The sequence below is a fragment of the Aquila chrysaetos genome, chromosome 7 (genome assembly GCF_900496995.4).
Source record: "Aquila chrysaetos chrysaetos chromosome 7, bAquChr1.4, whole genome shotgun sequence".
In the NCBI taxonomy this organism is placed as follows: domain Eukaryota; kingdom Metazoa; phylum Chordata; class Aves; order Accipitriformes; family Accipitridae; genus Aquila; species Aquila chrysaetos.
In genome coordinates this window covers 1,510,030-1,526,957 of record NC_044010.1, presented here as the reverse complement: position 1 = coordinate 1,526,957, position 16,928 = coordinate 1,510,030, and the positions used below count along the sequence as shown (strand labels likewise).

Sequence of the window (16,928 nt, the reverse complement as noted above, 5' to 3'; positions counted from 1 at the left end):
TTGCATAATTGGAGATGTGGGTGTTTCCTGCTTCTTTACACAGGAAAGTGTAAAGATGTTTGTCTGAAGCTCCATTCTGTTCAGAAACTTCTGCAGCAGAGTGCTAGGTAGAATTTATTTTCAGTGAAAGAGAAATGTGGTTTCCCTGTTAGTTGTCCAGCCTAACGTACAATTAAACAACTTGTGTGATGTATCATAAGGCAAAAATTATAAAGATGCATTCTGGGGGGGAATTTTTTTTTTTTAAACTAAGTAAAATTTCTTGATTCACAGACCAAAGGAGGAATCTGCCACCTTTAAGTCATAGAAAAAAGAATTACAGGGTCCTTTACAATGTCCCTGGTGAGAGTAAAAACCAAGTCACTGGTGTCATGGACCCTTACCCTTAATGACTTCTCTCCTGCAGCCAAACCCCGACATGAAAATAGAGAACTGAGATCTGGCCCAGAGTTATCTCTTACTGGTTTTCCAGGAGACTCTGCTATGGAAACACATCCCGAGAATGACCCTGCAATGGAGTCTCAGCCACAAGGAAATGCAGCTGAGAGATCAAGTTACCTTCAGTGAGGGAGCCACGTGAAGGCCTGTCTAATTCTGTATGTGCCATATTCATTCTATGTAGGAACAGTTCACTACTGAAATATCTGAGATGGACGACAGCAATTGTTTAACATTACCTACAGACAAATGGTTCAAAGGAAATTAGAAGGACGGCTGACAAGCTGAAAATTCCAAGGAGCTTATTTCCCGCATTTGAAAGTAGATAGGAAAAAATTAAAATGGTGGTTACGATTAGCTGCAATCTGATTTATAATCTGGCATAAATGAAACCTTTCAGCAATAGGGAAAGCCTGGAATTGAAACAATGGAGCTAAACAGCTCCAAAGAAGAGCTGAGGAAACACTTGGGAAACTAACTTTAACGGAAGGCATCTGTGAAGGTCCTGGTGTCTTCGTAGCACTGAGGTATGTGTCAGGGCAGACACAGAAACTGGCATTGGAGCTATCTAGTCATTTAGGTGCTCGATTTGTTGGCATTACTACAATATGCAAACAATTCCCAAGTAAGGTAGACAAGTACTGTCACGCTGTGCCAGCCATAGGAGAGCTAAAGCACAGAGTTAAGCAATTTGACTGAAGCAATTCAGGAGGTGTTTGAAAGAGCAAGGTACAGAATCTGATCTCCTGAGAATCATTCCACTGTCTGATCCCCAAGGCCATTCTTTCTTGTTGAGCCAGCTGCTGAACAACTGATCTCAGTCACTGCAAACCACTTTTCCAACAGGAAATCCACATTCTGGGCTTTGCTTGAACCGGGTTAAAAAAGGATATAGATGTTTCCGAATGGCAAATCAATAACAAGCAGTTTTAGAATCTGGGCAGACTTTGGTCTGCAAGGGAAAAAGAGCACAACAGAGGAAACAAGTCAAGTCAGAGGCTTGAAAGTAGCAGTTTGGCAAATGTGGATTAAAGGAAGTATTGGTTTATTGCTTTAAGTATCCTATATTCTTGTCAGAATATGCTTTTGTACTATCTAGAGCAAATATCCCTGCTTGTCATCCATCCAAACGAGTATACTTAATCTTTTATTAATAACTACATCTCTTAAACCAGCCATTGGCATTTCCATGGCTCCTGCATCCAAGACTATTGTACATGTGCAGTCAGTACACAGCACTGTTAATAGATTTTCCATAGTAATCCTCCTGTAGTCGCTCACTTCCCAGACACCTAAGGAAATGCATCACATCAGCAGTACAGCGCAGATATTGCTAGTGGGAAGTGCCGGGAAGCTGTCAGTAGGCAGTAGGGACCAGCTTACTAACCTGATCAGGAACTTTTGAACTTTACCACACTGGGGACAATATAGAAATAGACAGATTGCCTTGTAAATAATTTCTTGTCTTCTTTGCAACCACAGAGAACATGCTTCCCTGTGTCCATATCTGTGTGGCTAATTATTGCCTCCAGTAATTCCAGCCCCTGTAAAAAAAAAAAAAACACCTTCATGTTATCATCTCCACATCTTATGTGGTCAGGCCTCCTACTCAGGATACCTGCATCAGCACCTTTTTTTCTGTGCTGGTCTTGCTGACCTGTACCTTTTGACAGCTCTTGATAAAAAACTAGTTACCACCAGGTGATGATATGTTTGTTACTGACAAGCAGCATGTGCTCTTAGGCCCCCATATGAGGAGTTTTGCATTGCTGTTAAACACAGGCCTTCTTAAAACTGGTTATAGATTTTCTGAAGTAACGTTGTTCATTAGGAAAAGCTAATTCTTTGAAACCAGCCCCACTAGTGAGAAAGAACAGCTTTTCATAAATTGACTCAGTAAAAGTCTGGGGAAAAAATTATGTGGTTATGATATCTGAATTTTATGTTTTCAAAATGAAGCTTTCTTTTTCAACTGGAAAATCTTTTTGTTTCCAATATTTGTGTTTTAAAAGGTTTAAAATGTTCAGAAGCTCAAATGGAAAAAGTGGTTTTCAAAATCAGTGTAACAATATTTCAAATCTCCCCAATCTTTTTTTCCCCACAGATTATTTCCCACAGAATTTCCATTCACTATGTTTTATAAGCTTAGGTTCTTTATGCCACTTCGGGAAGAAGAGATACTTCAAAATCAGACCTTCACAGAAACAAAAAACTGCTTGAGACTCCTCTGTAAACTTTCTCTATTTTTTTCACATCACTGATGCCTATCCAGATATTGCAAATCAGGCACTCTTCTAAAGCTGTTCTTATTAGGGCCTTTGCCAATAACTTTGCCTATTTTCCAAACATCTGCTTGTGTTTAGCGTGGTTCATTTAAAATCACAGACATTGGCAAAATGAATACATTCCATCATGCCCTTTCCTGTAGATGACTTTGGTACTCTAGGTGTTATTCAGACTTTCTAGATCAAAGAAACAACCACTTCATATTTCAGTTCCAGGGTCTGAAATACTGCAAGAACAATCTGATCTATCTGTACAGTACTGTGCTATTTCTAGTTTCATTCCTGGCTGAGCAGGGCAAGTGAAGAGATATGTAAGCACTTAAAAGCATAAATCAAATTTGAACTTGGAGCACTGATGCTTAATACATTCAACAAAACATGCCTGGCATTGCTGTTGTCAAGCTCTGTATCCAGTAAATAACTTCTTTTATACTGACTGCATCAGTACTGCCGTGTAGAGGGTCCCAGGCGGAGATTTGATACTTAGGGCTCAGGGAGTCAATCGGAGCCTGCAATAAGGCTAAGATTTAAACAAAAGTGTTGCTGCATTGTCTAACTGCATGTGTTTCACTATGTACGCTCTTAAAAAGGTGGACAGAGTAGAGGTATATACGCATAAAAATTGTTGCGAATGTCGTTCATTCATTAGAACACAGGACTGAGTGTTGAGTATCTCATCTCTAAAATGGGAATAATAATACTTCCTTGCCTGGGCAGGCATCAGTCTCCCCTTTGGTAAATCATAAGTATTTCACTACAAAGTCACATCTTGGTGGTCTTTTTGGCTATAGGAAGGGTTAGTCAGTTAATAATTACCCTACTAGCAAAGTATTTGGCCCTTTTAAAAATTAAATCCTTCATGCTGTAAGAACAAGGTCCACGGAGAAAGGAACAGTCTCTGCTGTTGCCAGCTCTTACTTTCTGATTGCGTGACTTGACTTTGCACCTCAACTCTCTGCACATTAGTGTCCCTGATTGTTAGATAAGGTAATGGTCCCTCAAGCTACAAAAACGCTTTAGCATCCCTAGACAAAAGGCACTGTGGAAGCACAAAAGAACTGTTTACATGAGTTAAAAAATAACTTTTAACCTTTGATCTTGAAGATCTATTTCACCTGTGCACCATATGCTCGAAGGCCTGACAGCTTCAGCTTCACCTTTTTCCTGTGGATGCACTCTTTGACTTCACAGCCCTTATGCTTTTAGCTTGATGGCATCCAAGATGTTTCTTAGCAATCATATTCTGCCAGCAACACACATTCTTTGCTCCTCAAGATCTGGGAAATTTACTGCATTCCTCTCTTTTCCACACTGCTCTTTAGAGAAGTTAACCTCTGAAGAAATCCAAGGAAACAAACAAGAAATCCCACAAGCATAAGGGATTTGCAGCATGTTGAAAATGCATAGGGGTGGAAAAACAACTCTGTAGTTGTCAGCTGAACCTGATCCAAACAATCTGATCAAAGATGATAACTCGACTTTGTTTTGTGCAAAAAGACCTTTGTTTATACATTGGGTGCACAACAAGGGGAAACCATTAGCAACATTAAGGTAGCTGGCCTGGCCTGGAGTAAGAAATGCGATGGCTAGAAGGGAAGAACAGCAGCCTGCAGAAGAAATTCAATTTTTATAGAGCTTCTGGTGACAAAGGAGATGGTATGGAATGTGGAAGGTTTACTTCAGGGCAGATATTTTTGAACTGATATTTTGCCTCTAATGTTAGATTTAGGGAATGGTGGGGCTATGAAAGGGGCAGAAATAGGAACAGAGATGGCCACGAACACCTTGCATATGCATCTGTATGGTGATCATGTTGAAAGATTTTTAAAAAAAAGGAGTCTTCTTGCCTAAGCCAAAGGGTCACAAAGAGAATGAAAACATGAGAAAGATAGGAGACCCAACAGCAGCCTCACACTGAAAGCTGTGAACTGAGTCACTTGAAAGTGTCAGAATAGTTTTGGGAATCTTCAGGGAACAGAAGCATTCTTTTGGGCCACTTTTTATAGCTATTTCTCCTGATTCAGGCAGGTCCTCTTTCTGTTCCCACCTAGCTTCCTTAGTTGTGATGATACCAATGATTGTGGGGCTGTACATAGAACAGGAGTAAATTAAAAACATATGTATTTTTAATTTTGATTCTGTAATCAGATCAATTCCCCAATTTCCTGTCCATCTCCACAGTCAACCACACACAACAAAGAGGGGTAGATGACTGTTTGGTGCCAAGGGAGGCAAGTAGGAATTTCTTAACCTTGTGGTTCTGCTAGGAGGATTTTCTTGGAGCCATAGCCTCAGATACAGACATGTGATACATGATATTCATCTGTGTGTCTTGTTAGGCCCTTCCTTTCTGCTAAAAATCCAGAACTACTGGTGTCATGGTAATAGGTCCATTTGTTTTATTTCAATAGTGACCCAGTTGTTGAATCAGCTACCAAGCAGAGGAGTGGATGTGGCCGTGGAATCAGTTAAACTGGCCAGTCACTGACAGATAACAGGTAAACAAGATTGTACCAAGATTTGTTACAGATAATTAGACCAAGTCGCAGCTGCTAAGGTGGAGAAATAATTTTCAAATACCCAGCACTAAAGGCCTATGTAATAAATCACTGCCTGTTTATTTGCAGAGTTACTTATTCTTGTAACTATCTGAAACTAATCTCTGCAATACTGAATATGGATATTAATTCAAGTGAGTTGATTCCTATTTGCAAAGGAGAGGTAATACTTAACCAAGTGTGCCTTTGGAGAAAAGAATTTTCCAAGAAGCAAAATACTTCCTTAACTGAGACATTTTGTCATAGGAACTATTAAGACTGATGTAGAAAAAGAATGTAGTAGTATATATAGCTAAACATGATAACACTGCTTCTTCCCTTGCCCTTCAGACCTAATGTCAATATTGACCAATAATTGAGTATTTAAAAGCCACCCAGAAAATTCTTATTCTCTATAAAACCTGAAGTCTCACTCTGCCCAAGAAATATGTTCTGAGGCATGACAAATGTGGAAAAGTATATGACAAAAAGTAGGTGCAATACAATAGCAACATTTTAAATTACTTTTAATGTTTTTAAAAGGAAACAGAATGTACTTTCTGATGTACATTATAGATATCAAATCATCCCATTAGCAGCTGTGACACAGAAGACAAGAAGAGATTAATCATTTCCTTTCTTTAATGACTAGATTTATTCAGTGATGGCTGAACAGTGCATGTGACCATTTCACAGGAAAGCAGAGGTGGTTAATGAGAGCTTCATTAAGACTGATGATCAAACAATACTGTAATAAAGGCATAAATTCAGAGACTGGGATGTTATAAAGACAGGAGAAAGCATTGTAAACATGTAGTCTGACCTCTCCTGTAACAGACACTGTTGGATTTGGAATTAATGTCCTGACTATTAAAAAAAAACGGTTTTGAATTGAAAAGATTTCCATTGCAGGAGATTGTACCAGAAATTGTTGATAATTGTTCTGACAGCTATATTACAAAATTTACTTGATGTAAAGTCTGAATTTGCTTAAATTCAAATTCCAGTAAATGTCTGTTGCCCTGCTAGGTGTCTGGGTGTAAACGCAGGCAAATGAGTGACTGTCCTTTTCTGAGGAGTTGAGGGCTTACCCATCTCTTCTTGCCTAGCCTGGAACACCAAACAGGTAAGGTTTTCTACTTTTTGCTTTACTACCATAAAACTGTTTTTGGATTTGAAACTGAAGAGCTGTCTATTACCACTTCCCCCCCACTCCCCCTGCCATGTTGATACTTAATGTCTGTGATAAACTCACACCCTCACCTTCCTTTTCATAAACTAAACAAATCTGCCTTTCAAATTTTCACTGAGGCATTTTTTCCAAATCTTTAATAATTCTTAAGTCCTTTTTCTTGCTCATCTCCAGTTTTAAGGCCATCTGTCTTGAAGTGAGAACACTTGCACTTGATACACTATTCCATCTGTTGCCACAGCACCACAAATCAGAGGCAGAAGATCTTCAGTTTATAAATTAACACTTTTTGTGCAGCATTGTTAGGGTGAACCTGATGTTCACCTATGTGTCCATTGAGACGTCCAACTGCTTTCACAGCAGTTGAGGACTAAGCCACAGTGAATACATGCACAAGTGTCATGTGTGTGGATTTCTCATCATGAATAACACAACAACAGCTGAAGAGATTAGGTTGTTGTGAATGACTGAGTAGAAGAGCTGAGGTATCACTGATGGCATTTTATGTGAATCTAAAAAGATACTGAGAACTAGATTCATCCCATTATTAATATGTTTGGGGGTTTGGGTTTTTTTCATCCAAGTTTTAAAGTCTTGATGGAAGTATCTTGGTTAGGAGCAAAAATTGCCCCATGTTGCCTCTCTTCTCCATAGAGACAGGCACCTCCAGGGGGCTGTTCAAGTCTTCTGAGGGGGCCTTATGCTTTCACTCACCTTCTGTTATGTGTTGTATGGTAAGCATCCTAAAGGACCTACATTACAGATTGCCGCTTGCACTGCCAGTTCTTCATCTGTCTATTGTTATTAGAGAACAACAGAAGACAGCAACTGATTTGTAGAAAGTCAGTTCCCTGTGATTTATATGGAGGAGTGCATTAGCATTCAGCCTTTACTACAGTAAAAACTTCTACTTACAAAGATTGTAGGGAAAAGTAGCTATTAACCTTCATCATCATGAATAATTAACCATGACAGCAGCTGAACTTAAGATTCATCTCTCAGTTAATGTTTGTCCAGACAGATAATACCTGAACTGATCAAAACCAAACACAAACCCCACACCACACCCAGTCAATCTGTCAAAATCTGCTCATGCCTGCAACTGCATGAAACAGAATTGTCTCTTTAATTAAATTACATTTTAAAATAATTTTTAGTGTGTAAGCTAATTAAGATCCTTCTGTTCTTAGAAGGCTGTTTATTATTCAAAGTGTAAATTCTCTGGGAATGCTACAATTTTGGGACAGATCGTATGTGCAGTTCAAAAGTGGAACAGAAATTACAAGAGAAAGGAGTTGGGAGAAGAACCCAGAAAAGCAAGCTTATGTGCATATGGCTAGAAATCTGGCTAAAACACAGCACTTCTGTGCCACACTTTCTTAATAGAAGTGCAGCAGGAGATCAGGAAGGACAGGAGCTAAGGAGCTGTGGGAAGCATGAGGGAAGATCAAGAGGCTTCTCGAGTAAATGAGAACTTAAGATAGGTCCTGCAAAAGCACTTCTAAATATAGGGGGGAAACATTCTTAAGCTATCCAGTTGTAACTTCAAAGTCTTCTGATTTCAGCGTAGTTTTGTGTTTGTTTTTAATCCTATGGTACAACTTTTGCTTGGGTTGTCAGTGCTGGAGGGATGTTTGGAAGCCTCCTTTGAGGTCAGATTTGATAGTTCTCCATCCCAACACTTCACTTGCACTAACTGCAGATGAACACAAAGGGAATAACTTTTACGGACCTGCAGACTTAATAATCACTACTGCCTCACAGATGTGCTGCCTTTGTGCTTCAGTCTGAGGAAAAAAGACAGGGCAGTGTGCACAACATTTTTCTGTAGCTCTCCTGAACCAAACTTTGGAAATATAGAGAACTAAAGGCGTGAAAATGAGGGAAGACAATGAGAGAACTAGTATCAGAAGGAAAAAAAAAAGGAAAAAACAAAAAAAAAACCAAACCAAAACAAACTTGACTGAGGAAAGAAGATCAGAGAATACAGGAGGAGCCTGACTGGAAAAAGCAGACAGCCAGACACTAGTAAATTTTGCGTTCAGTTCAGTTATTGTGCTAACGCTGGAAAGCTTCACCCTCAGTGGCCTGTTTTTTCACACTAGTTGTCTCTTTCCATTTATGAGCAAGCAGAGATACTGTTCACCACACTGATTTTTAAATAGCTGTTAACAGGCTCAGGAGCTGACATGTGGAAATCAAGTCCTACCTCTCAGAATTACTGTTTGAAGCTAGCAGCCTTCTGGTGCAGATATCACTACATCCATTTTGACTGGCTCACATCTGGAAAGTTTTCTTTGCAATCATAAAATGTGGACATGAAACTGTTATTTTATCCATGGCTAGCTCCTGAAGCACAAGATGACTCTATCATGAGGGAAAACTGCCAGCTTACTAAGCTGCCCCAAGTAGGCCAAATGTGACCTATAGATCAAACAAATGCAGGGACTGAATAATAAACAAAGGAGCTACAATAGTTATAAATAACATTTTTAACAGAAAATTCATTGCTGAAAAGTTACAGCAAAATAGGATTTTAAGGAGAGTGTGCTTGGCTGTGATTAATAGAGAGACAATGTTCTCTGTGTGCTTCTGCTTTGATATTCAGCAAATACCTTGGAGCTTTTGTTTTGGTTTTTCATACTCCCCAGGGCAGGATATTGCAGGGTTGCTCAACAAATAACTGCTCAAATGATATTGCTTAGGCTGCTTGTATCTGCCAGAGTAGCCCTGCCCAACTGCACAGATCCTTTTTAAAAAAGCTAAGGAGGGAGAAGAAACACTTAAGGATAACCAAATAAGAAGTGCCTGTGCCTGTGCCTGAAAAAGGAATACGAGAACAAAGAAGATGAAGAGGGAAAGGAGTAAAGAAAAGGTGAGAATGAACATCACCAGCTATTTCCAGATCTGTACACGAGGAACACAGACCCTCGCCAAGAAAGTAGAACATTTCAAAATGAGTTTGGAGGTGGTCCTGGAAAATGTACATGCAGAACAATTCTGCAATGGCAGCAGGGGGGATGGACTGGATGTGAACTTACTGGGTCTCTTCCATCTCCAGTTTCTATGAAAACAGTCACCATTCTTTAGCAATATGATAAATATTTAAAAAATCATAGATACAAACTAAATAAAACATATTAAATAACAAGTTCAGCCAATTTAATCATGACTTTTCAACTTTTTAAACCAAGACAGCAGGGAAGAAGAAGGAACAGGCTTGAGATTTTTAGTCCTCTTTGTTTAAAGCTAATTCACATAGGACACACCTTCATGAGACTTGTTCAATAACATTTGTGGAGCTGGGCTGGAGTTGTTGTTGGATTGTCCTCAGTCCACAGGGCTGCTGGTTTTATCCAATGCACACTGGGTGCTGTCTCTCTCTAACAGCCTTTAATTCAGATTTTGCCTTGTTTATGTTTCACTCCTAGCTGGACCAGTAGATTTCATTTTGGGTAGTGTAATACCAGTCTAGTCCTTTCAGCATTTAGTCACCAAAAGCTGATTCCTTTCTTCATTCCTGCACTGACCAAAACAACATCAACTGCTCTCCAAGAGCAAATCTGCTCCTCTGTAAGGGATCCATGTGTTGCAGCTACACAGACTTCATGGTCCTCAGCAGGAGAAGAAGAATTTTTGGCTTGAAAAACATAGAACTCATTGTTTGAGCACGTGGTGTATCCATAAAGTCTAGCTGCAGCGAGGGGACTTGTGTTCCATGGGACAGCCACTAGACAGTGATATAGCCACATCTGCACAGCCAAAGTATGTCAGCTTCACACCCCTGTAATAGCCTCAGCCTCTCTCTAGCATTTCCTTCACAGCCTAACAGCTCAAATTTTCTCTGAATCCCAGTCAAAACTCAGCTTGCATATGTTCCTTCTGAGTACTCGTCGTTCAGTCTCAGCAGAGAGGAAGGCTTGAATAAAGCCTTTCCTCCTATACAAGCCAAAGATGAGGAACATTCTGGGGTAGAGGGAGCCAGTGATATGCCTTGCCTGTGGTGCTCAGCTTGTCCAATGGAAAGAACTCAGCCTTCTGGGTTGTCAGTCTTCAAACTATCAGTCTGACTTCTTTTATTAGCAATAAAAGTAGTTTAAGAAGTTGAGGCAGACATAGTTATTCTCCCTGCCACATACTGCCCTGAACTTATGTGACAGAGCAAAACAATGGAGAGCCTGGCTTAGGCTTTATCAGTATAATCCTCTTCAGCACATCAGGCCTTGGGAACAAGACTCAGCCATCAGTAACCTGGCTCAAATTTGGGCTTCAGCTTCCCAGGCAAATGGCTCAAGCCACTTACATCCACACCCGTTGTATTAAGCATACCTCTGACAAGCACCAGCTGCATCCTCAGAAAGCTTTGGCAGAATGAATATCAAACTTTCCAGTTATCCCATCTGACTTTGCACCTTGCCATCTAGCCTTTACACCTTCTTCCTGACACTTCCTTCTTCCCCAATCACATGCACACCCTGGATAAGGGACACAGAGAAGCTGGAAGAGGCTACATTACAGGAGCAGCAAGCCTGTCCTAGCACTAATCCATCCTCCCAACTAGGGCCAGGTGAATCAGGCAGGTTCCCAAGCCCTTTTGGAGAGCTGCCTGACTGCTGCACTTGAGAGCTTGAGAGCTGCAAGAGTTCTGTTTGGAAGGTTACTTACATCTTTGCCCAGATGATGGACAAAGAGCTCACTATTTAGAGACACAATAGTATCTGTCCTCTTAACCCTCTGCAGAACTTCTGCAGGAAAATGCTTCTGTCGGATTATTTTGTCCTTCACACCTAGAGGGGACCAGCACTGGATAAACAAAATACCTGTATGCAAAGAGCAACCTTCAATACTCTGCTTTATAAGCTGACACCTGCCCTGTTCACATCAGCACATGACCTCACCACTCCCCATGCCGTTGTGAGACTCCATCACCTCATGGCATCTGCCCATTCCCTACTCTGGCTACTCACTAGGAAATTAACTTGGAGTGGAGAAAGTCATCCACACAGCCCGTGTAAGATGGGTGTGCAATGCATTCCAACAGAGCCATTAGTCCTGACCAGGCATCATCAGAGGCATCATCAAAAGAATCAGCAGCCTGACATAACTTGTCCAACTGTGCCCTAAAAGACAGTCCATGAGACCCTATTTTCCTTAATGTTGCACAATAAGATGTTTTACACACATAAATCCTCAGTAGGTCCAACAGACTACAGATGCCACTCCAATTGATGGTCTCCTCCAGGAGTCTTTCCCAGCAGTTGCCCACCTCTCCCCCAACCCGCTTTTGCCTCTGAGTTGCTAACATGCCTGGGCATCTGATGATATACAGTTGGAAACCGTACCAGCCCTGCAATCAAACAAAACCCTTGCAAGAGGAAAGTAGCTGTTTCTGAGGGTTCTTCTGTCCTTCTGAACTCTCTCCTTGTTCTGTGAGACACCCCTTGTTGCTCCCTGAAAATCTCCCCACTGACACCACAGGTGTCTTTCCACCACAAGGGACCTGCTGCAGCTCCACAGACTTGCTTGACAGTGTAGCCTTTGATCCTTTGAGATCAAACCCTGAAGGCCACAGTGCAGTAGAGATGACCACACTACCCTGGAAACCAGAGAAGTCTTCTTGCCACTTCAGCTTTTCTCTTCTTTACCCTTAGGTCTGGTGTTGCAGCTCAGCCCTTCCTGGCTTTTCCTTGTTTAACTGCTTGTGGTATTTCCAGGAAATATTCAAAGGTAGTTTTGACTTGTAGTTTTAAAGGAACAAATAGCTGCATGTTCTCTGTAGTTCCGTGTATTCCTTTTCTTTCTACTCTCACACGTGCCTTTGAAGTAGAAGTGATCCTCTGTATTTGTTGGTTTACTTCTTTCACAGGCACTGTATCACTGAGCTATTAATGCTATTTAGTGTTATGAAGAGATTACAATAAATAGGGAACTAAATAATAAAAAGAGTATACTTGGCTTTTACTTGTTACTCTTCTGCTATATTTTAAGCATATGTTGCATATGGCAAAGGCAGAGACAAGCTGGGATATAAGGACTAGCTCCCAAATCAAGTCACTACTGAAGCTGGCTTGGATCCACTGTCTCTGCTAAAAATGGCAGCTTCATCTGCAGAAAGGGTGACAGAGTCAAAACCGCAATCAACTGTCATTAGCACAGGACTCAAAATGTTAGCGTTTCCCTGGTGAAAGGAGCTTTCTCTTTCTTTTTCCTCCCACCTAATTCAAAACAAAATGGGGCCGTGTGAAACAGAACGAAGGACAGCATGGGTTTCAAAAGGATAGCATGGGTAATTCTTCCTCTGGAATGCTCTGTGGCCAGCTGTTTAGGTTATTTCCTCACTAACTGAGAGATGTGGGTTCAAATCTGCTTAGACACAGGAGGAGCTGAGCCTTCCACATCCTGGCTGAGCTCTGCAATCATTGGGATTAGAGAGTGCCCTGACAAAGTGCATTCTGGTATGGTCTGCTTGAACTCCATAGGTGAGATAGAGGAAGAACGCCTGTCATGTTGCTCAGGCTTAGATAGAAGGGCCCTGAATGGATGTAACTTTACTACCTTGGTTTGTGTAGCTAAGCTCTAGGAAGCAAGGGGCTGTCCAGCAGGAATACAGGAGGTCCCTGTGGGCTTGTCCCCCTGCCTGTCCATTGTCCCATTTTTATCAGTGGAAACAGTTTTTGCTCTGTTGCTACTATCACAGTGAAAGAAGCAATCACAAAGTGATGAAATGACAGATAATGGGGAGCCACAATGAATATAAAGAGAAATCAAAAATTAAAACTTTCTGTTACATTGTTTCCTATTTGATACAACCATGCCTCAAATACTGAGCCACACAAAACTTACGGCATAAATTTCATGGTTGGCTAAGTGGGGGTAGTGCAGCAATGAATACTGCAGTATCTGACTTATGGATTTTGTGGAAGAAGTTTGGAAAGGTACTGCAATCCGACATCTGACCTGGAACATTTCCCATTTTAAAGGTTTTGTTTTCTTCCATCTTTTCTGTCTCTGCCCCATAACTATAGCTGGATGATTACTTAAAATAACCAAACCCACCCCCCTTCTCCTTCAGTTTCTGCACAACCAGAAAATAGTCTTAAAAAAGTTTAGTTTTGTTGCCATGCTAACCTGACTCCAAATACTTGGTGTTCAAAGAAATCTCTACTGTTTCTTCAAACGAGAGTTTATTTTGATTTGCGATTTGAAACATTAACGCTTTTGACTGCTGCAGGGAAGTGTTAGGTTTGCTTGGGTCCCTAAATGAACATTTAGTTTAACCTTAATAGGGAATTCTCTGAATTTGTAGACCTCTTATCTGGAACCATCTTCAATTAAGCATGATTAAGAATTAAGGAAGCTATTCATTCACCTTTGCAATCAATAATATATTTTTTTTTTTTGATCTGGAAAGTATTTGTGGTCATTTCATTATGATTGTGCAGTTATACTGTAATAACTATCATAAGGATGATGATCTATTTCTTAAAAAGTTAGTGTACTGCAGTAGAAGTGGGAAAATAAAAACAATTATTTATCAAAATTAACTGCATCCTAATACATGAAAAGCTATTTGAGGACCTAGGTGACTTTAAGTCCTTTGTAATTCTGCCATAACACATGGACTAGTCATTTACTAAAGTTAGGTCTCATGGATCTCCTTCACAAGTAAAGGTCTCTCTCATGTCTTTAGGGTGAAACATACAATAATACACTTTTAATATAGTCTAAGTGTCACTCTCACCGGTACTCTGCAACTGTGACAGCATTTTTGTTGTTATTATTTGGGAAAAGGAAAACTGGACTCTCAGGACAGGTCCAGACCACTAGGGTTGGGCTGTAGTTAGGGCTACGTGCTACTTTTCCTAGGAAAAAAAAAGCATTTTATCAGGTTAAGAGATTTCAGATATAAACCGTATAGTGATGACAAAGGACAGTGTTGCTCTCAACCAACGTTGACAGGTCCTTGGACATGAAAAGCAGTGTAATTGTGTAAGTGCTAGCAAATAACAACGAAAACATTTCGTTCTCTGCATTTCAATCCTTAAGACCCAAATAAACTGGTGAATATAGCAAATCTGGAGCTGCACCTATCCGTGCAACCTCACAACGGTTTAACTGCACAGAGCGAGCTGAGGATTTTCTGCTCCTGGTACCTTCACCGCACGGGGCTCGGGACCCAGGGAACAGCATAAAACAGCCTTTTTCGGTCTGAACTGGAAGAAGACCCCAGTCTTGAAAAGAAACGGGAGCGAGCGATGCTTTCCCCCCCCACCCAGTAGCGTCCTGCTGCAGGCTGAGGAACCCGGGTGCCAACCTGTCGAGTCCCGCTGCACCGGGAGCCCCAAGAGCCCGGCAGCGGCAGCAGCCCTCTGCACCGCGGCCGCAGCCCGGTTACCGCGCAGGGGAACGGACCCGTCGCTCAGCGCAGCGTAGCCCAGCTGCAGGAAGCTTCACGAAGAGGTATCCCACTTGCCGGCCCCTCCTTGGGGGGGGAGCCGGGTACGAGCCATGCCCCGGCCGGGGACGCCGTGCCCGGGAGCGGCGGGGCGCTGGCCGCCGTTACCTGTGGGGCGCAGCGCGGGGCGGTCGCCGCCCCCCCACCCCGCCTTAGCGTGGCCCGTGGGAGCGGGCCCGGGTGCCGGAGGCGGCGGGGAGGGCTGGGACGGGGCCCCCGGCCAGGGGTTTCTCTCTGTTTCCCACCCCCTCCTCCCCCTCGCCGCCGGTTCCCGTGAGGCTGCAAGTGCCGCCGCGGCAGCTGGGGGGCCGGCGGGGGATGCTGCTGCTGCCGCCGCTGCCGCCGCTGCTGCTGCTGCCGCCGCTGCCGCCGCTGCCGCCGCTGCCGCTGCCGCCGCCCTGCCCAGTGCCGGAGTAAGGGCGGGAGCTGGTGGCGGCAGGAGCAGCCCCGGCGGCGGGACGAGGTGAGCGGGGCGCGGGCCCGCGGGGCAGGTGGGTGCGCGCCCGGGAGCGGGGCCGGGAGCCGGGAGTCGGGAGCCGGCAGCGCTCCCGCCCGGGGGGCCAGCCCTCCCGCGCTGGGGGGCTGTGAGGAGCGCGGGGAAGGGACGGGGCGCAGCCCGCGGGGTTTGCAGAGGCGGGAAGGGGGAGAACCCGCGCGGTGCAGCGCCGGGGTCTGGCTTTGGGGGTGCAGAGACCCCGAGGAGCAGAGCCCCCGGCGAGGGGCGGGGGGGCAAGCCGAGGGTGACGGGGAGCCGGGGACATTTCAGGCTGAGCCCGGCCGGCCGTGCCGGATGCAGACGTAATTCCACGGAGGGACCCCTCCGCCTCCTCTCCCCAAATCTTGGGCAGGGTGGCTGCCGCTACATGTAGGATCAGGCAAAAGGAGAAATTTCCGTAGAGCTCAGAGGTGTTTTCTCTGGCTGAAGTTGCCTAGAAATAACATTGAGGGGAAGAACAGTAATTCATAACAAAACTTGAAAGAGCAACAGGTTGTTTTACTGAAATCACACGCGCTGGGAAAAAAAATCACCTCAAGTGGTCCTGACAGAAAACGGCTAATAGCAGTGTCGCACAAACGGATTTGTAACACAATTAGGAGGGTTGGGAGCCCCTAACACTACTCAAATTTCACCATATGTCTGAAGAGAGATTCTAAAAACTAAGGTGTCTGTCCTTAAAATATTCATTTTGACTTCTGTGGATACAGGGTAAGATCTTCAGAATTACTTTCATCTGTTTAATTTTTTTACGTGTTTCCCTTTTTACTGATGTTTTTCCTGCTTGAAACTTGTTGTCCATTATGCACGGCCCTCCTGCTCACTATCAGCCTCTGCCCCCCAAAGCCATCTCTGGGTGCCTTTCTGTGCAGTCCAGGTGCAAACTACAATTAACCCTATGGATACCCCAGGCTGCACTCAGAGGAGCAGGGGAGGTAATGGGCCAGTAGCCCTACTGCATGTCCAGTGCAGTGCTCCTGTTCTGTCATGTGTGCAGGGGAGACTGGCTTTGCAGGCTTTTCCTGATTTCCCCTTTTGAGTAGTGTCTCTATCACAGTCAAGACTCTTTTGCCTCCTACTCGAGTTTCACCACCTGGTGTAAATGCAAAGAGGATGTGCTGGGAGGGGCAAGGTCAGAGGAGTATTAGTGAGGCGTTGCTAAGGCTATTTCTCAGGCAGTGTAGTGTCCCTGAAAGTATTTATGCTAATTGTGGAAATTAGAGCCCTTAACTCCTGTTCTTGATTTAGGCTGGGGCTGGGCAACTGTGGACTCTCTTCACTTACCGTCCTACCCTTCTCACCTCACCATGCTGCAGACTAAGCTCTCCTTTCAGTGAGAAATGCAAATTCCAGCCCCAGGGACAGGATGCAGTTCTGTTTTCTGTGCATTCACTGGGGTCTGGTCATTGATCCCAATGTTGTGAAGTCTGGATCCATACATCTCTTGTAGTTCTGAGAGTGGAAAAAATTAGTAGGATGATTATTAGGAATATTTTTGCTGAGGTTTACTGAGCGGTGGTGAAGG

The 16,928-nt window shown here is 43.2% G+C and overlaps 1 protein-coding gene across 4 annotated transcripts in view; it reads left to right on the top strand.

Annotated features, from left to right (window-relative positions):
• The first annotated feature begins 14,590 nt into the window (after nucleotides 1-14,590).
• CASR (calcium sensing receptor) overlaps nucleotides 14,591-16,928 on the top strand; it is a 78,397-nt gene continuing 76,059 nt past the window's right edge. The window contains exon 1 of one of the 4 annotated variants that reach the window (XM_030020930.2): nucleotides 14,591-14,951. The gene's annotated coding sequence lies outside the window, so the exon portion shown is untranslated. Of the gene's footprint in view, nucleotides 15,399-16,928 lie in introns of all 4 variants that reach the window. The other 3 variants (XM_030020927.2, XM_030020928.2, XM_030020929.2) reach the window with 3 other exon arrangements.